The 20590-nt window shown below is 52.7% G+C and overlaps 1 protein-coding gene and 1 long non-coding RNA gene across 4 annotated transcripts in view; one reads left to right on the top strand and one right to left on the bottom strand.

Annotated features, from left to right (window-relative positions):
* The window catches only part of SYNJ2 (synaptojanin 2), a 96579-nt gene that overhangs the window by 75252 nt on the left and 737 nt on the right, over positions 1–20590 (bottom strand). The gene's annotated exons all lie outside the window — the stretch shown is intronic.
* LOC132018421 (uncharacterized) overlaps positions 18754–20590 on the top strand; it is a 10028-nt gene continuing 8191 nt past the window's right edge. The window contains exon 1 of the long non-coding RNA XR_009404534.1: positions 18754–20560. This is a non-coding gene — a long non-coding RNA (uncharacterized LOC132018421). The remainder of the gene's footprint in view (positions 20561–20590) is intronic.

The raw sequence follows: 20590 nt of genomic DNA, 5'->3' as shown, positions 1-20590 counted from the left end.
GCAAACAGAAGGTATTTACAGCCTGGAGATTGGAGTACTGGAAACAGCTTTTTCAGAAATCAAGGAGAATGAAGAGAAATATCCCAGAGGATGTAAGGAAAACCAGAAATGTGAAACGCGTGTTGTCCTGGAGGTCGGAGAAGAAAGTGTTTGAAGGAGGCAGGAGGGTCAGCAAGTTCAGGTGCTGCTCTCTGTTCCGTGACATGAGGACAGAGTGTCCGTCCTCCCAGTTAGGCACTGGGGCCCAGCAAGGAGCAGTGTCGGTGGAGTGGAGGGGCAGGCAGCTGACTGCAGAGGGAGAAACAGATGGTTCTTCAAGGAACTCTGTGTGTGTGTGTGTGCATGTGTGTGTGTTCATGCATGTGTGTATATGTCCGTGTATGTGAGTATGTGTGCGTGCATGCATGCAAATATATTTATGTGCACGTGTGTATGCATGTACATGCATGTATGTATGCATGCATGTGTATGTCTGTGTAAGCAGGTATGTGTCTGTATATGTACATACAGCGGTGTGCATACATACATGTATGTATATACACGTGTATGTGTGCCTGTATGTGCGCACATGTGTGTACAGGTGTGTGTATATTGTACATGTGTATGTGTGTGAGTGTATATGTGCATGTATATATGACTCTCTGTGTGCATACATGTGTGCATACACACGTGCATGTGTGTGTGTGTGTACGTATGCACCCACACACATGTGCTGGTGGAAACACTCTGGGACAGTAAAAACCATGTACTAGGAGGGGGGAGCTGCTGGGGGGAGGCCCCGGAGGTCAGTGGAATCCGATGTCTAAGTGGGGACCACCCTCAAAAACAGTCCATCAGCCCAATAGTTACCAGGAGACGCGGGAGCAGACAGCGGGGACAGAGGCGGAAGGGGGTGGGCAGGCCACTGGGGCGCAGGCAGTGTGCAGACATCCCCCCCAAATGCTTCAGGGCTTCGGTGCAGTGAGAGGGAAGTCCATCAGCTAAGAGTGAGGAAGAGGAGGAGGTGGGGGAGCAGCAGAGCCGGAAGGCGGGAAGGTGGGCAGAGCCCACTGGGACAGTCACCGCAGGACCCCACCCCCCGCACTTAGGGGTCATGAAGTGGCAATGATCCCTATCAGCATGGCAGTGGGTTTCTGGAAACTTCCAGCCACACAGAGAAGGATTCAGGCAAGGAGGAGAGGATCCCACTGGTGTATTACCAAGCGAGCAGGACCAAGCAAAGAGGGACAGGAGCCCAAGGCCAAGGGCTTCAGGAGGCTCACCATGATGCAGAAGGTACCAAAAACAAGGGCAAACCTCCGCACCAGCAACATTGGCAGAAAACAAGGTAGAATCACCAGGTAATCCCAACACAGGGCAACGGGTGACAGGGTCCCTGGTGTGTGTGGGCAAAGGGTTAACAGAGCCTGCAAGAGAACTGACCTTGGGTTAGCATCCAGTCCTGTGTCCCTGGTAACCTGATGTCAGTTATCCATGTTACTAGGCAGCATGGCTTGCAATTCAAAATCGTCCTGACTGGTAGAAGGCATCTGGGTTGCGAGGAACCACGAGTGACCTAAGAACTATGACGGGGCCATGTGGACACTCTTGGAACAAACGAGCCTGTCCTTTGAGGGGACCCTGGAAGTTCAGCCACCTAACACTGGACCCTGTGGGTGAGCCTTGCTTGCAAACAGCCCTGGCGCGCACACCCGGTGAGAGAAATGGGCCTGGGGTCTCCTGACGGCTGGGTCAAGGTTCCGGGGAACACCCCACACCACCCTGTGGTGGTGAGCTATGGCTCCTGTCCTAAATCCCCAGGGGGCTCTTGACAGTCTAGAAGTTTGGATGACCTTGGAAGATCCCATTAGGCGGTTTAGAGCTGAGTGCTTTTATGAAGAAGGGAAGGAGGGTCCGGAGGTGGCAAAGAGGGCCTAGGGGACCCACATCCCACCCCAGGACTAGTGGGCCAAGGGAGTGGAAGAGAAACAGCCGCCACTTAGGCTGCCAGGGAGGGGGCGGCTTGCCCTAAAGCAGCGCGAACTTGGCCTAATGTCCCGCGAGTGGGGCTGGTGTCACCAGGGGTCAGAGTCACGCGTGGAGCCCGAGCGCGCTCTGCTCCTTAAAACCCAGGCCACGCAGGCTGTGTTCCCGGGCCACACTCAGCCAGTCCGGGTCAGTCATCAAACCAACCACACACGTTTCTTTCTTTCATAATCTAATCCACAATGACACGCCATCGGGAAATTCCAGGGAAGCCCAGCCCACATGTCACAAACACAAGTAGGTCAATTTAACGCGGCAGACAGCCCAAGACAGAGGTACCACTTGCAGCTGCATATTCTCGAGCAGGATTTCAAACCCTCTCCTCATGTTTCAGGCTCTGGAACGGACAGCCTAGGCCAGATCAAGGTCAGCCTGGCCTTCGCGAGTTCCGTTCAGACTGGCTTATGGCTGTTTCTTCCAAAGTCACCAGCTTAGAGCCAGAGCCGCTCTTCCGAAAGACAATGACTTTTCCTGGGGCCAGCGGAGGAAGGCACAGGAGAGCTGCTGAGCCAAGTGCAAATCAAAAACATCGGTCTGTAACAGAAGCCTGTGAGCCGTGATGAAAGCCAAATGGGCAGACCCAGGTCAGCCCCAAGAAGAAACTTTCCTGTACTCCCCACTGCTTCTCTCTCTCACCACAAAAGTCCAGACCACACCAAAGAGCCAGTGGGGGAAGGGGAGGCGAGCGGGGGCGGGCACGCAGAAACGCATGACCTAAGCAAGTGCACGGCCTCCCACCAAGGCTGTGCTAGCTTGTGCAAACCGACCAGAGAAAATAAAAAGGAAATGTATGATCTCCTGCAGCCACAGCTGGAAAAACATCTGCGGGCTGGGGTGGGTCCTCCCCACCCTGCTCCCTGCACGGAGGTCAGCCATGGCTGTGACCAAGCTGGAGGAGGAGGCCGGCTCCTCAGACAAGGGGGCGGGAGCACAGGGATGGACACTGAGACTTTAGGGGGAGTCTTCCGCCCACGCTGAGCAGGCTTCTGATGGGGGGCAGCGGGGCGCTGCACCGGGAGGGGAGGCAGAGCAAAGCCTGACGATACCTACTTCTCTCCAAATATGTGCCTATTCACTGTATACGCGGGGCCGATCCTGTAGACCCGCTCCCCGGGGGCAGTGTTCCTGGCCCGACCGCAGATCTCAATCCTGGGCCTCCAGACTCTCCCGAGGCCCTGCCCCCCCCCTCCCCCAAGCTCTCCTCCTGGAGCGGGTCCTGATGTGTCACTTCCTCCTACTGCAAGCCCTTCATTTTGCTTCCTGTGACTCACAAATTAGGTCCACGGGCCTGGCCTGGCACTGGAGGCTCTACTGAGAGCCACCTTCCCAGTTTCCTCTCGGACAAGCCAAACCAGCTCCCCCGGACATCCCTCTTTCTTCTTCCTTCCTCAGTTATCCGTCCAGCTGAACCGCCCCTCCTCAGAGCCTCCCCCCTTGCAGAGAAGCCCTATTTGCATGCAAGGGTGTGGGCACGTGCGTGTGCACACGTGCAAGCACACACACACCCCTTTAGAAGCCATGTAGTGTCATCCACGTTTATCTTCTTGGGCTGCACGAGAGGCCCCGCCGGCATGGGAAGAACAGGGCAAAGTCACACCCTGTCCTGCTTCAACTCCATCGCTCCGCAAGGGATCCAGATGCGCACCTCTGCGGTGGGGGGCGGGAGGGCGGTGCTTGGAGCAGCAGGGAGAGGACGGCAGCGAGGAACGCGACCTGGGAAGGCGCAGCGCTTCAGGAGGGTGGGATGGGCTGGGGGGCTGGTGCTGCTGGACGGGGACGTTTGCGGGATCCCGGGACCCGGAAGTCATGGTGGCCTTGATGAAGGGCTTCAGAGGAGCAGCGAGTTCCAAAGCCTGGCCGGGGAGGATGGGGGGAGGGAGAGCGGAGATGGCATGTGTGTGCACCACCCCCTCATGCACACGAATGGAGGAAGGAGGTGAGGGGCTGGGGCCGGGAGTAGGTTCCTTTTTTTTTTTTTTTTTTTTTTAAAGATTTTATTCATTTATTTGACAGAGATCACAAGTAAGCAGAGAGGCAGGCAGAGAGAGAGGGAGAAGCAGGCTCCCTGACGAGCAGAGAGCCGGATATGGGGCTCGATCCCAGGACCCTGGGATCATGACCTGAGCCGAAGGCAGAGGCTTAACCCACTGAGCCACCCAGGCGGGAGTAGGTTCCTTAAAATGAGATCTGACCGTCTGTGGGTTTAATGGTGGAAATCACCGGGCTAGGAAGGAAAGGGGGACCCCCAGGGACACCAGTGTCATCGTTGTAACAGAGGGAAGGTGGCGAGAGCGTGTGCACAGGGCAAACAGGTCAGCCGGTGGGGCTCATGAAATTCTCCTTTAAATTCCTTTTATTTTGTCGGGACAATAGGAAGCAAAACATTAGCTGAGAGGCCCAAGGTGCTGAAGGCTGAGAAGGTGTGAAACAGCCATCCTGGAGAGCAGAAGAGCAACCAGAGTACGAAAACGCGGGGCGGGGTGCCTGGGTGGCTCAGTCGGTGGAGCTACTGTCTGCCTTCAGCTCAGGTCATGATCCATCCTGGGGCCCTGGGATCGAGCCCTGCTTGGGGCTGCCTGCTCAAGTGGGTACTTTGCTTCTCCCTCTCCCTCTGCCCCTCCCCCTGCTTATGCACTCTCCCTCTGTCTAATAAATGAATAAAATCTTAAAAAAAGGAAAATGTGATGAAACTACGGACCAGCACAAAAACCCCTTGAGGAGTTGCCCTGTGAAGTCCGTGTCCTGCCACACCCGACAACCAGGGTGCATGCGTGGGGCAAGGGGGCGTGTGGCCTCGTCCCGGGCTGGGGGGCTGCCGGGCTTGCGGGGGTGGGGGGGGCAGTGCGTGCAGGAGTGGTCAGTGCATGGGGTGCGTTGTCGGCCAGAGGAGGGCGAGGGAGGAGGGTGTGCGGCGGGCAGTGAGGGTGGCGGGAAGGTTTCAGAGCTCAGACACCGAAGGCCTGGTCGCTGCAGAGCTGTCTGGGTCGGGGTAGTAGTGGGTGCCCGGAGCTGAACTTGCAGGGTGGCCTAGTACCACCTAGTACCTGGTGAGTAGAAGGTCTAGTGGGGTGAAGGGAAGGCAAGGCTTGGCAGTGAGCCAGTGAGGGCAGAGGGAGGCCCGCAGAGCAGGTGGCTTGTGCTGATGGCCAGGAGCTCACCGAGGATGGGGACAGGCGTTGTGGCGAAAGGACCCAGGGAGCCAGGAACGCAGCTCCTCTGTGAATGCAGAGCGTGGCCAGGAGGAAGAGAGATCTCAGTGAGGACGGGTGTGGGTCCCCAGGACCAGTCCTTCTGGGGGAGAAGGAGGAACCCTGGCCAGGGGGAGGGAGGGGCTGTGAACAGGGGTCACCTGCCCCACTCCCAGCAAGCCTCAGGTTGGGGGAGGGCATGCGGGGGAAGGCGGGGTTCACAGAGGTTGGTGCAGGAGGGACTTGTTGAGGACAGGACACGGTTCCAGAAATCTGAGGTAAGACTTCTTCCATTCACCAAAAGCCAATTCCAACTCTGTATTTTAATCCAGAATCCAGAAAACTGGCTATAATTCATTTCTCAGCCTTCTTTGATTGTTACAAAAAATTACTGTTGCTGTTTAGCAGGAAAGCTGGCATTAGAGATGTGATTAGAACTCCAGTGTGGTCACTGGTGTTGGACGGACCACAGAGACACAGCGCTGTAGCAGGGCTGGCCCTGACCTTGGGCAAACAGGATGCACAGGCCCGGGAAGATGAAGGAAGTTCAACTCTGTGAATGGTGCTTTGTTATTCGCATCCCCACATGTAGGGAATACCTGGGGGCATCTTTTGTGACAAGTTTGGGCTCTCCCTCCACACGCGTCTATTAATTAAACACGGCTGCTTCTCACAGAGGCCCCACACAACAAAAGGGAAGATATTCACACTATTTTTACAAAAAGGCCTTCTCAAAGGGCCCTACTACCCCATTTCCTCAATCTGGGGACTGCCTCCTCTGACTTACCAACCGGCCAAAAGCTTTCTGTACCTGGAATTAGCTCCAGCCTTGGAAACAGGAAAGTCTGTGGAAGGGTCAGAACCTGGCCTTAGAATCTTAATCACTTCATAGCAGCGAGTCCCCAACAGACCCCAGGGTCCCCTAGGAGGCTGATGTGTACTCTGCGAACAGAGGTCAAACATACCCGGGATCCCTGAGCTGAACGGACCCCACGGCCTGAGTTGCACATTTCCTCGGGGGGCCAGGTCTAGATTCCCCCAGTCATTTTCCTGTGATGTCCCTTCGTTCAGCAGCTTCTCCCTGAGGAAGTTCACCTTTACGGAACGAACACTTTGCTGCTGCTGGTACCTGTCCCACACTCCTTTCTGGGGGCCGATCTGGTCCCCCCCGACGCTAGCCTTTAAAAATGGGAGGCCAAACCTACCGCCTGCCCCAACCTCCAGCAATGACGGCCCCCTCCTACCTTTTGCCACAGCTGTTGTTCCTGTGTCAAGCACCTGAGCCCCGCCCTGATGTTCCCTGCACGGAGGTTGGCGGGGACCTGAGCAGGAGGTTGGCGGGGACCTGAGCAGGTGTGTCCCTAGAGGACAAGTCAGATCTGGGCTTGTCTGGAGGCCCGGGAGCCAGTGCAGGAGAGAACCCAATGTCTCCTGGGAAACGGGTCAAGGCCTAAGGGAGAGACAGGTGGGGGGGCACCGCGGGGGCGTGAGAGGGGGTTGGGCGAACAGCAGGGAGGAGTCACCCTGGGTGGAAGGCAGTGTCTGTCCTGGGCCTTCTACGTCTGAGTCACGGGAGGCAGAGGGCGAGAAGAATGGAGGAGATGGCTTCTGGCCTAGAGCAGAGTGGGCCGCGCCGGCTCCGTGGGCCGCTTGCAGTTTTCCTCTTGGGAACGACCTAGGTATCCTTTGCCATCTTTCCTGGTGAACTATTTGTCCTTCTTTACGATCTACAGCGCTCTCTCACATCCCATGATTGTCAGTCTTTGACCCTTTTATATGCTGCACACGGCGTACAGGATTTCTTTCCAGGCTGTTGCTCATCTCTAAAGCACTTTTACGGTGCCTTTTGATATCCTGGAGATTTACATATTCATATAGTCCCATCTATCGATCGGACACAGGGCAAAGGCTGTGCAGGGGTTCCCAGGGTGCCACCCGGGCTCTGTTTCCAGATCCCTCCCTGGTCATGGGGGTGTGTTCGCTCTGTGACAACTCAGGAGCTGGGCGGTGGGGTTTGCTCATTGTTCTATGTGTGTCGTACTTCAATAAAGAGATATTTCTTTAAGTCTATCAGGTTTCTTTATCTTTTTGACTTCTGAGTTTTATGCTTTGTTTAGAAAGGCTTTCTACACCATAAAACTGTGAAAGTTTCTCTTCTATGTTCTTCTAATACTTTAAAAGTGGGGCTCTTTAGAGTTCACCATAAAGGCCTCTGTAATTTGCTTTAATACATGGTATAATGTAGGGCTCTAATTTAATTAGCACCCCCAGGGGCTTAACAAAACCTAGGAACCCCATAACGGTCAGTCATCAACTATGTGACTAGAGAACACTGCTTGTGGTAAAAATGACCGTGAGTGACCCATTGCTCCTGGACACGGAAGACACCTGCTGATGAGGACACCAGGCTTGGGCTTGGGTGAAGCCTGGAATCTATACTTCCGGGGGTTTGATAAGAGATACTGGCTCGGGGGCGCCTGGGGGCTCAGTCAGTTAAGTGTCTGCCTATGCTGAGGTCATGACCCCAGGTCCTGGGATCAAGCCCTGCGTTGGGCTCCCTGCTCAGCGGAGGGTCTGCTTTCCCCCCGCTCTCCCTGCTCTTGTGCTTGCTCGCTCTCTCTTTCTCTCTCCCTCTCAAATAAATAATTTTTTTTTTTTTTTTTTTAAAGAGATGCAGTTTCCAACAGGACACAAAGGAAAAGCTAGTTACCAGCCGGGTGGCTATGCAGTCACCTGCCAGAACTCCTACAAAGAACACTCGGTCTCCTGGACAGGGACAGCCAGCACGGTCCTGGGGGCAAGCTGAGCTTTCTGCCCTCCTCCTTTCAGACTAGACAGTCCAAGGGGAACCCGGTCTGAATATCCGGCTGAGTAAAGGAGGGCCCCCCCCCGCCCCCCCCGCCCCAGCACAGCACTGGTCAATTGTATCAAGACAATTTGTTGAATAGTCACCCTTCACCCTTCCCCTGGCTCATTAAATCATCACCATTATAATAAACTAAATCCATTTACCTAAGTCTCTTCTGAGCCCTCTCTTCTAATCTATTGATTTTTGTCTATTATATCATTCTTCTTTTCTTGAAGATTTATTTATTTATTTGACAGAGAGCGTGCACAAGCAGGGGGAGCAGCAGGCAGAGGAAGAAGGAGAGGCAGGCTCCCCACTGAGCAGGCAGCCAGATGCGGGGCTGATCCCACAAGCCGGGGATCATGACCTGAGCAGAAGGCAGACGCTTAGTGGACTGAGCCTCCCAGGCGCCCTCTATTATAACATTCCTACGGCTTTATAGTATGCTTTACTATCGGCTAGATCAAGTGCATCTTCACTGATCTTTTTCAAAATCTTCTTGGCTATTTTTGCCATTCCTTCAGCATTATGCAGTGTTTCTGGAGCTGCTCCTCACCCCGGACAGGTCTGAGAAGACAGAACTGAGCAAGACAGAAAATGCCCCTTGTTGTGGTCTCCTGGGGCTGCCGTAAGACCAAGTACCACAGACGGGGGGTGCTGGAAATAACCACACTTTACGCACAGTTCTGGAGGCTGGAAGTCCAGACTCAGGTGTTGGCAGGGCCATGCTCCCTCTGAAGCCTCCAGAGTAGGATCTTTCCTTGGCTCTTCCAGCTTCTGGGGGCCCCCAGGGTCCTTGGCCGGTGGCCACATCACTCTGATCTCTGCCTCTGTCTTCGCATGGCCATCTTCCCTCTGTGTGTGTTTGTTTCTGTGTCTTCTCTTTTTCTACGGACACTAAGTCCTACTGGATTAAGGGCCCACCCTACTCCCATATGACTTCACCTTAGTTTACAACTTAATTATGGCTGTAAAGACCTGATTTCCATATAAGGTCACATTCCGTTATCATGGTACTGTAGGACTTGGACAGATCTTTTTGCGGGACACGGTGTAACCTGCAACCTCTTGCTCCCAGAAAGCCTGCACACTTGCGATGACTATTACACAGGACACAGGCGAGCAAACAACGAAGGTGCTTTTGGTAAGACAAAGAGAGAAAGCAGATGATAGACCGGTGACAATGGGGGCGTGGGGAGGGTGGATGCCGTGGGCCAGATCAGCTAGAGTGGCCAGGAAATTCTCGCCCAAATCATCCAGATAGCGCCACATGGGGAGGACACAGCCAGGCAGAGGTCCAGAGTTGGGGGGAGGGGGAGAGAACTGCGGGCAGAAGGCACAGCACGTAAAAGCTGCCAAGGTAGGAGCCAGCCAGGGTTGCTCAAATGGAGTGAGCTTAGGAAATGGTGAGGCCAGGGCAGAGGCCTTAGGAAGTGCAGGCTTAAGCAGGTCCCTCCCTGCGTGGGGGCTGGGGAAGCCCTGGGAGTGGTGGCTAGGACACCAGTTAGGTGGCGGCCTCGAGTCCGAGTCCGAATGAAGGAGGGACTGGTTGGAGGAGCACCGTACGGCATCCAGATCCTTGTGAAGTGTGGGGGTAGAGAAGCCTGGACTTGCTGGGGGATTGGGCGGAGCGGAGGAAGATAGCGGGACCAGGGTGAGTCAGACATGATTGTCCCCAAGCCCCTACCCTACCCATATGGGGCTGCCATTTAAGTACGGGGGGAGTCCCAGATATTCTTAGTCAGTCCCCTATGTTTTACATCAAACTCCTATTGGAATTTAATTGGTTTTACTCACAGATACTTGCATTTATAGATTACTTGGAGAAGAACATCTTTACAATGTCGATGTTCCTATCAAAGAACACAGTAAACCTTTTCAATTATTTGGTGCTTTAGTGAAGTTTTATAGCTTTCTTCTTTTAGGCGTTGCATATTTTATGATGTTTATTCTTGGAAACTGTTGTCCCTGGGAGTGGAATCTTTTTTTTTTTTTTTTTTTCCCATGTGATACTCTAATTTCTATTTGACTCATGATAGTGTATTGCAAAGCGATCAATTTTAATCTACCGAGCTTGAAAAGCAGCCGGCGTATTAACTCACTAAGTCTCACGAACCTCCACATACCTATCACCCAGCCCCAGGTGCTACCAACATTTTCCCAGTCTCATTCCTCCTCTTCCCTGTCCTCCCCTGCGCGTGTCCTTCCGTCCCCCTCCCTCAGTTTTGCCATTCCACTGACAGATCCTTCAGGCTCTGTCTCCTGAATCTTCTAAGTGCACAATCGTATCCTCTGCACCCCAAAGACTTAAGGGTGCGCAGGAGGGGAGCACACAGAGGCCGCGAAACTGAGGCCCCTCCTACAAGGCCCGGAGAAAGCTGGTGGCGAACTAAAGTCACGAAACTCGGCCTCTCAAGCTCACAACTTCTCTTCCAGGATCACTCCCCGGTCTCGGATCTGGGTCTATTTTCTCTTTTTAAGACAAAATTCTAATAAGCTCTTAGCAACCTCAATTTCCTAACACCAAGGCCGAACCAGAAACCTACAGCCGAGAGTGCTGAAGCCAGACGCACCGCCGAAACCTGCCAGGTCTGCAGCCACCGTCCGCAGGCAATGGCATTTCAGTACAATTCCTCCCTTCCGGTGTGTGCTCCTATGCGATGCGCCCTGTGTCGCAGGGGTGAGATGCAAATACCAGCTCCACGGTTGGATTAAAATTTCGTCACCGCCATGCAAGTTAGAAAAAGGCCTTTCTGGTCTGCTTTCTCCAAGGCAGCCTAGAGCCCACTGGGTGCCTTTCTGTTAATTGGGAAAAAGTGTCCCCTCTAGACAGGTCAGCTTGGAAAGCAAGGGAGGTGGTGGAGGAACAGAGCGCAATGTATCAGAGACTGGTCTGCCACCCCCACTTCCTGAGCCGCAGGCCCCGCCCCTCTGGACCCCAGCACCCACCTTCACCCCTGCTGGTGGTCCCCGTAGAAGAGAAGCAGATACCCCTATGATCGACCTTATCACAAGGGCTTGGCTCAGGCCTGGGCTGCTGGCAAGTTATTTCTAGCCCAAGCTTTCCAATATTCCTTTCTTCATCTACATCATTTACATAAAAATGAGCCCATGACTGAAGCAGGCCAGGATGGGAGTGCCACAGCTCCGCTGGGCCAGAGCCCGGGGACTGCCACATTGGACCACGTTCTGTCACTCCTTCTGCCAGCAGGATCTGGCTTGGCTCCACCCGACCTCGGAGTCGCCTAACAGGGAGGCAGGAGCTGCAGAAAACGGTCTCCTCCGCTTGATGAGCTTTTTCCCCACATACTGGATTGTCAGCCAGGATAAGGTTGGAGGCAAAGCTAAGTTCACGCCACAGTCAGTAAAGCCGCTGAAAGACCACACACTCCCAGACACACAAACTCCTCCTTGCAGAGCAGATGGTTAGAAAAGCAAAGTTATGATTATGACTGAAAGCAGGAGCTTCGGAATGTTAAGGGATGCTAGTAAGAACTAACTAAAGGAGCTACTACTTTGGCACATTTTATGGTATTTTAAGAAATACCTTACTTTGTGTCCCTAACTGAAGCTAAATTATTATCGCCTTTTGAAAATCTTCTCTGCCTATTGGGAAAGGGGCAGAACCAAGGAGAACGAATCTTATGCCTTTTAGTTAATTCATAAGTCTGTAATAAAAAAAGAAAGTATAGCATTAGATTCTTAGATCTGAACCATCTTCAATTTTACCTTGCCGGATCATTTCTCCTAAGACTCAAATTTCTGGGTGGTTTATTATTTTTACTAGGTGTGTAAGGCAAAGGTGTTGCTTATTTGCTCATGCTTAGTGCTTCATTTTTTTTTTTTTTTAAGACACATGGAAAGGCACCTGGGTGGCTCAGTGGGTTAAGCCTCTGCCTTCAACTCAGGTCATTGGATCTCAGGGTCCTGGAATGCAATAGCGCATAGGCTCTCTGCTCAGCAGGGAGCCTGGCCCGACCCCCCCCCCCCCTGCCGCCCGCCCCCCCCTCTGCCTGCCTCTCTGCCTACTTGTGATCTGTCTCACTATCAAAAAAAAGACACGTGAATTCCAGAGCAGGAAAGGCAGCACTGCTTGTCATTTGTTGGTTTTCAAACGTGGACCCTGAGGCCTGTGAGGTTAGTTCCCTCAGATAAGAACAGATAAGGACTCGCAGAAGGAGCCAGGGCTAGAATTCAGGTCTTGTCTCTCCCACAGGTAGGCTGCAGAGGAAACAGGTAAAGCGTGTAGTGGAGGTCTCACTGGAACATTCTAGGGTGAGGAAAGGGAAGTAATTTGCTTTTTGCTTTTTCTGAGTAGAGATTACCACCATCAATCTGTAACACAGTCAACACAAGTTGAATACAAAAAGGCAGCTGGCCAGCAGAGATAAGAAATGTACCTCACGCCCTGCTTAAATCTGGCCATTTTCCTAGCGCTTGGTGGGTGTCCAGACCACCCCAGTTCCATGCTGGTCTGAGCGTCACTGTGACCACCCTGCCCTCTCCCCACCTCACCCCCCAAATCCCTCATCCATTTCAAAACTAGGAGCGCTCTGGTGGCCCAAATTCATTTTCTGAGAACTTACGCTGCTCTAAAGGACAGAGGAAGGCCACCCTTCCATTTCTTTTCTTTCTTTCTTTCTTGTTTTTTTTTTTTAAGATTTTATTTATTTATCTGGGAGAGAGGGAAAGCCATCACAGAGGCAGAGGGAGAAGCAGACTCCCCGCGGAGCCGGGAGCCCGATGCAGGGCTCTGGGATCACAACCCGAGCAGAAGGCAGACGCTGAACCCCCGAGCCACCCAGGTCCCCTCCACCCATTTCTTATCACCGGCTTTGCCCTGAGCGCCGCCTCAGACCTTGTCAAGGAGCAGAAGCTGCAGAAGATGAGGCCTGTTCTCGAGGAGCGGACGTGTCCAGCACGGTGGCTTATGGTCGTGCTGGACAGGAAGTTGGGGAGGGGGGCCCCATCAGGCCGGGTCTCACAGAAGTGCCAGAAAGGCACAGGGATGCAGGAACAGAAGGAACAGAAGGAAGCACCAGCTCCCGTGGTATCACAGAAGGCTCTCCAGGACAGTCCCTGAGCCTCAAAACGCGGCCATGAAATTAAGTTCAGGCTTTCGTACTCATACTTTGGAACTGCTCCCAAGAACTGGGTCACCAGGAGCTGCTCTGCCTGCCCTCCTTAGCTAATGTGCTCGAAGTGACTCCTCCCACTAGAGTCATTTTCTAAACCAGGAAGCGTTACAAGCAGGTGGCAACTGTCCCGCTTCCCATGGTGTACATGCGGACAGCTGCTCCCCCAGGACCTGGCCAGGCACATCCAGCTTTCCTGGACAGGCCCTTTGCTGAGCACCAGGCCCACGACAGATGCCCGATGCCCACCTTGGGTGCAAAACGCAGCTCTGTCCACCCAGCTGCCAGACCCTCCTGTCCCCCACCCCCAGTCCTCCAGGACGAGAGAACTTGGGACAGGAAGACACAGTCACACCCTCAGGCATCTCTCTCCGCTCAACTGAGGACATCTTCTGAGGACATCTTCCAGAAGACAACAGTCCAACAGGACATCGGTTTGACACGCCTCACATCCAGAAGCATGTCCTCAGGGAACCTTATGGCTCGTGGCTGCGCCTATGGCCCTAGCAGTTTCTTCAGAGCTTGGAGTCCTAATCAGGCTCTGTTGGAGGTGCTGGGCCATCCTCTTGGAAGGTCACTACCCAGCGCAAAGCCTCAGTTCACTGGAACGCAGGACCAAAGCCCACATTTCTCTGCAAGATGCCCCCTTCCTGATAACCATACGCTGCGTGGAAAGTAGGCAAATGCTTCCCCCAGCCTGACCCCGCCTGTTGACGTAAGGATCGAGTCAAAATCTAGTCCCCAAGGGGAGGCTCTGCCTACTTCAACTCCCCAGCACCCCTGATGTTCACCGACTGATGACATATATGTTTTTTTCTTTTTTTAAAGATTTTATTTATTTATTTGAGAGAGAGAGATCACAAGTGGGCAGAGAGGCGGGCAGAGAGAGAGAGAGAGGGAAGCAGGCTCCCCCTGAGCAGAGAGCCTGATATGGGACTCGATCCCAGGACCCTGAGATCATGACCTGAGCCAAAGGCAGAGGCTTAACCCACTGAGCCACCCAGGCGCCCCGACACATGTGTTTTGAAGCCCAAAATACTCACAGAGACAACAGGACACACCTAGTCTTTTTCATACACACACTGAACTTTTTTTTTTTTTTTAAGATTTTATTTATTTATTTGAGAGAAAGAGAGCATGAGCTTGGGCAGAGGGAGAAGCGGGCCTCCCACTGAGCAGGGAGCCCGATGTGGGGCTCGATCCTAGGAGCTTGGGAGCCCAACCTGAGCCGAAGGCAGACACTTAACTGACTGAGCCACCCAGGCACCCTTGAAAAGTTTCTTTCTTTTTTTTTTTTTTTTTTTAGGGATGTGAGCTCTTATACTGGTCTGTGCCTCGCTTTCTCTGGATGTAAAATGGATAACTAATACCGACCTCAGAGTGAGGATTAAATAAATCAATACATGTAAACCACTTAGAACAACACCGGGTACCTGGTAAATACTCTAAAAACGTCAGCCCTTTTTTCCCCATAAATGTTCACTATTAATTATCGAGTTGGACCAGGGTTTGTGTGATCAGCTAAAAATTCAAAGCAGCTTGCAATGAACATCCTCAAAGCAAAATGTTATATGAATATGATATATGAACATACCCTGAAATAAATTTCTATCCATTTAATACAGGATTAATGCATATTTCTTTTTTTTTTTTTTAGGATTTATTTATTTCCTTGAGAAAGCTTGTGCGTGTGCGCATGTGCCCCTGAGCGAGTGTGGGAGGAGGGGCAGAAGGAAAGCAGGCTCCCCGCTGAGCTCACAGCCCAGCAGGGCTTTAGCTCAGACTTGAGCTAAAACCAAGAGTCTGACACTTAACTGACTGAGCCACCCAGGCGCCCCAAGGACATGTGTATTTCTCAAGGTATGCATTAAATCGTCCCCAAGAATGACTTAATGTACAAAACAGTACCCGAAGCCTCCTTCCAGCGTTCCTTGGACACAGTTAGGAAGTGCCCATAACTGGGCTGTTTTGCCTTGGCCTCGAGGGTGAACCCTTGCCGGCTCACCGAGAGCCCCCATCCACCAGCGCCCAGACAAATCTACAAGTATCTGCACAACACCGCCAGCGCATGGACAACGAAAGCGATGCCCGCTGTAGATGCGGCCTGGAAATGCTAGTGCAGCTCTGGGGGCTTTGCTTGCAAGCCCTCGGCTTGGTCAGGAGCAGACACCCCTGCAAAATGGATCTGATTTTCAGATTGAGGCAGCTGGTGACCACACCACTCGTGGTGCCCAGAAATGCTTGGGGACCCCCATCTAATTCCCAAGTTTGAGCCGGGGACAGTTTCCCAGGGCTTTAAGGACACTTCAGGTGTGGGCAGAAAACCCAGCAACAACAGAAAATATTCCTCATCTCAGATAGAAAGGCTGACCCAGTCTCGCGACAGATGCTGAGCAGCCAAAAAATCCCAAAGTGGGACCTGGGTACCCGAGGAACACCCCAGAGTTGAGACCCAGTGCCCTGGACCCTTGCCACAGTTCTGTTCAACAAAATACGTTCTACCCTCTTAGCTTGGGAAGTTCTCCCCTGCTGCTAACTGGAAGATCAGTCCAGAATGTGGCCAGTGGTGGCGGCTGCCCTTAGCCTGGGCCCTTCTCTTTCCACAGACACCACCCCCCTCTCCTCCCGCCTCTGGGCTTCGCGCCACTCTGCCAGGGGCCTCATGCGCACACCTGGGGACACCCCAGCCAGTGTGTCCTGTGTCCAGCTCCATACGGTGCAACCCGGCCACACCCCCTTCCCCAGGACACAGAGGGGACATGGGCGCTGCAGTCTGTCACAGACCCTGGGAAGAGACACGAGCAGGATGGAAGCAGTCTGGGCACTGCTTGGGTAGGAGATTCTAGGGCCCTGGGTACCTGCAGTGAGGTCCAGAAAGGGGACTGCAGATGACAGGAAGACCTGGCCCCTTAGCCCAACTCCTCATTTCAATGAGAGGCACAGGGCAAGGCCCCCTCCGGCCATGATCTAGGGCAGTGCCACCAAAGAGCTCAGACTGTCTCCTTATGAGCCCATCAGGGCCATCCCAAGGTGGGGACATCCGGCTCTTCCAGCCAAAGGTTTACTGATCCCATGTGGTCATTTTGTTTTTAAAAATGTGCCTGGCCAGTGGGGGCATCTGCGTGCACATTTGGTTACCCTGGGAATTCTTGATTTGGCTCAGGTCACGATCTCTGGAACTCAGGATTGTGGGATCAGGCTCTGTGCTCAGTGGGGTCTGCTTCTCTCCCTCCGCTTCTGCTGCCCCTGCCCCTCTCCAAAATAAATAAACAAATAAATAATAAATCTTAAAAAAAAAAAAAAAAAAAAAGTATCTTGGCCAGAATCTCAGAATCAATTCACACCACCATCTCGGTTGCTGGCCACATCTCAGTCTGTCAAGTAAACTTTGAACTTAAACACATAGACACAAATGCAATCGGGGGCGGGGGGGGGGCAAGTCAAATACATTAAAATCTTGCTTGGCATTGAACCAACTAAATTTTAGGAGATTCATTTCTCATAAAAAATACAGGAACAGAGGTGCCCGGGTGGCTCAGCTGGTTAAGCATCTGCCTTTGGCTCAGGTCATGATCCCAGGGTCCTGGGATCAAGCCCCATATAGGATTCCCTGCTCAGCTGGGCGCCTGCTTCTCCCTCTCCCTCTGCCCCTCCCCTGTCCACCCATGTTCTCTCTCTCTCTCTCAAATAAAAATTTTTTAAAAATCTTTAAAAAATACAGGGACAAGTGCCACAGAATTGAAATCTATTGACAGATACCAATGTTGAATGACAGGTACGGGGGAATTCTTTTTTCCTTCTAGTTTCCTACACTGGGAAATGTTCACACTTAAGGGTTACGGGAAAGGTGTCTGAGTCACAGGAGCCTGGCAAGACAGGCCATGGCACTCCCACCGGCGGGGTACGCAAACGACAGGCAGAAGTACACAGTAACCCCGTGTGCGTTTTCGCGACTCCCTTGCCGAGCTTACCCCCAAGTAGGAAGAAGGACCCGTGCAGGAGCCGTGGAGGCCGACATGCGGGGGCTGCGCAGGTGTCCCAAGTCAGCAGCCCGGAGCCTCTGCCAGGCGCCACGTGTCCCTGCAGTCTCCACCCAGAAGAGCAGATAACCTGGCCACTCTCGGATTCTCTCAGGTGCCCTGAAGCAGGTCACACGTGATGACCCCGACTGCTGATTCTGGGCCGCAAAACCAGGGAAAGGGAGCAAGGCCACAGCGAGAAGCCTTGCTGGGCTCCGTGGCCGTGTCAGCAAATCAAACAAAGCAGGATATTGTGGCCTTTATATAAACATCGGCTGGGAAAGCCCAGGCCCGGTGTTTACACAGAAACTTCCCCCCCAGAAGCTCAGCGTAATTTAGGGACACTCACTAATTAAGTTAATTAAGTCTCCCAGGCCTCCTTCCCACCCTGCCCCGCCATGGCCCCGGCTCCCTGCGCAACAGCACGTGCGGTTGGGGAAAGAGGCCGGGCTGCCCTCGCTCGGGCTGCCCTCGCTCTCAAACACCTGCGCCAACGCACGCCCGCCCTGGGGGCTGCTGGGAGAGGCCTGGACTTGGACGACCCGTGCTCGTTCTGAAAATGAAACCCGTGGACAACAGGCACAGTTCCCGTCCCCTGGTCCACACCGAGTCCGAGAGAGACGAAAGGAAAGCCAGCAGGCACTTTTCCTCCAGATGTGCAAATAAAAGAACATCTGCGCTAACTGTGGGTTGCCGGCCACGGGGAGCTGTTCCCCAGCTATGCTATGCCATGGCTTTCTTTACACCTGTGCTTGGGAAGCCTCCTGCCTTGGAATCAAGTCTCCGAGAAAACGAGAAAACGTAACAAACCTTTTGTAATTGGTGCCACCGTGTTTGGCTTTTCTGTTTCCAAATCCCTGTTCTCACTGAACTACTCTGAAGATAGACTCTCAACCTAATTCCTTCAGGAGCAGGGATTTAGAAGTATCCCCTCAGCAACCTTCCCGCTGGCAGGCTCCATGGCATGGCGTGGAGATGGTCCCCAGAGTCACCGCAGAACCAACAGAGGGACCGCGCCCAGCCACAGCCCAGCCAAGCATCACCAGCTTCTGCTGAACTCACAGCCCAGCTCAAGCGTCTCTGAGCACCGCCTGCAAATGCAAAGCCAGGCAAAGCCGTTGTTTGTGAGCCCCCGACCAGCTGGGAGAGGCCCTTGCAAGTGTGGATCCTTATGGGCTAACGTGTCCCTTGAAGAGCTGTCCTGCAGCCGTTCTCCCGTGGCTCCCCCTAAAAGCAGCAGCATAAATCAGCCTCAGAGCAGGACGGAGAGGGAGGAACATTCCCGGGCTGGGGGGAACCACCCCACCCACATGGTCATAAACAGTCCACGTAAGTGACCCTGGCCTCTCATTCCTCCGGGGGACATCCATCAGAGGAGACGGCAGCTCAAGGGAGAGGAAGCCGCCCCCACCATCCCCACCCCTCTCCTCGAACCTCATGGAAAGGGTGAGCGGTCAGGATCCCCACACCAGCTACGCTGGCTTCCACAGATATCTGGCCGCTGGCAAGAGCAGACACTAGAATCTTCTGGGGGAAAAAATGAAAGTCCACTTTTCCTTGTCAAGGAAGGCAAGCCAAGAAGCCAGCCCTCTGAAGCACAGACGGGATTTCAAATTCAGCACCATTCTGTCCAAATGCAGCGCATTTCGGATACTTGAAAAGCCTCAAACAACAACTTTCTAGTAACAGGAGGCTTGGATAATCCCCGCCCCGCCCCCACCGGGATAGCAACGCCACCAAGGGCAGGACAGCTGCTTTTTAAAAATAGTTTCACTTCACTGAAGAAAAGCAGACTTGAAGAATTAAGTATCCGAGCCTAAGTTCTACCGAAAAATGAATGCAAGGTTAAGTGACAAATGTGAGCTGCACATGAGTTGAAGACCAGCCAACGCCTTCCATGCTACCCTCTACTGGAATCCAGGGCTCTGAAAACCCCCCAGAAATACACGCATCGCAGCCCGAACTGAATTTCCAAATGGAAAATGTGCATTTTATTCTTTTCATCCATCATTTTAAAATCTCCTCTTCTGAAAAAATAAAGTCTTTTTCTCCAAGTGACTTCAAAAGAACTCTTAAATGTGCAGGAACCTTGTTTCGCATCGCCGTAATCCAAGTGATGGACATTTTAATCTCTTTGATGAAGGAGTATTTTTGTACCATGAAATGAATCTCTCGGTTCTGATAAATGTGGTATGAAGTAGACATCTAAAATGGAATGGAAATTTCTGTGGTTTTCTTTCAAGACCTTAGCAAATGACCAAACTTGGATTTTTTCAGGACAGAGCACACACCAGAGAAATCTGATAATAATTTAATCAAGGATCAGAGGCACACTATGGTACTGACAATACTGGAGACATTGTTTCGGTAACCAGGCCACTGAAAACAAGCCCGATAACTATATGCTAATGAAATGATTATAGGGAAACTGCAGTAGAAGAGAGGCTTCTTCCAGGATGTATATCCTAATTGAAGAATCCATGCATACCGATGCCGGGCGCAAAAAGACTTGGAAATATTTGTTAAGTGTTGTGGGAGTGAGGGCACTGGTCATCCAGAACCTAAAGGACAGTGACCTTCCTCACTTAAGTTTGTTTAAGTTCAAGTTCAAGTTCAAAGTTCTAACAATCTCACCTGCTTTTGCTCACTTTGGCCTTCCCGGTGAAGTTAGCCACAAAACAGGGGTTAGGGTGACTGGTTGGTGACACCAAGGAAGCCATGCATTGTATGAAACACAACATACTCAGCGGGTTAAGCCCCTGGTTCTTGGTTTCAGCTCAGGTCATGATCCCCGGGTGTGAGAACAAGTCCCACCAGGGGTTGGGAGACGACTTGAGATTCTCTCTCTCCCCTTCTGCCCCGGCCCCCATAAATAAATCTTTGAAAACGCAGCACAGGACTCAGGTAGAGGTGTGTCACCTTGGGGCAAGCAAGTCTCACGGTCTCTCCAGGCCCCAGTCTACTCATCTATAACATGCGGATAATAGTAGCTCTTTGGCGCAATTGTGAAAGTTAAATGAGATCATCACTAAAGTCCTTGGCACAAGGCCTGTATCCACACTTCCTGAAGCTCCGACATGAAATGTACTGGCTTGGTGTCGTCTAACGTCAAATACATCCAGCATAAAGGTAGGGTCACCGGCTAGCACGTTTGCTTACGAGTTCCGCACTTTGCAGAACTGACGCTTCTCGCCCAAATATCTACGATCAGAGGTTTCTCCGGCGTCTATGTTCCCGTGTTTGTGTCCCCCAGTCCCTCCGGAACAGAAGCTAGCCAGCACAAACCAACCGGCAATCAGGCGATCAGTGGTTTCATCTACAGATGCAAAGGAAAACGAGCACCAGGTACAGGGTCCGGGGGGGGGGGGGGGGGGG

Source organism: Mustela nigripes, chromosome 5, assembly GCF_022355385.1.
Source record: "Mustela nigripes isolate SB6536 chromosome 5, MUSNIG.SB6536, whole genome shotgun sequence".
NCBI classification, from domain to species: Eukaryota; Metazoa; Chordata; class Mammalia; order Carnivora; family Mustelidae; genus Mustela; species Mustela nigripes.
The sequence above is the reverse complement of the archived record's forward strand: the minus strand, read 5'-3'. Positions and strand labels throughout refer to the sequence as shown.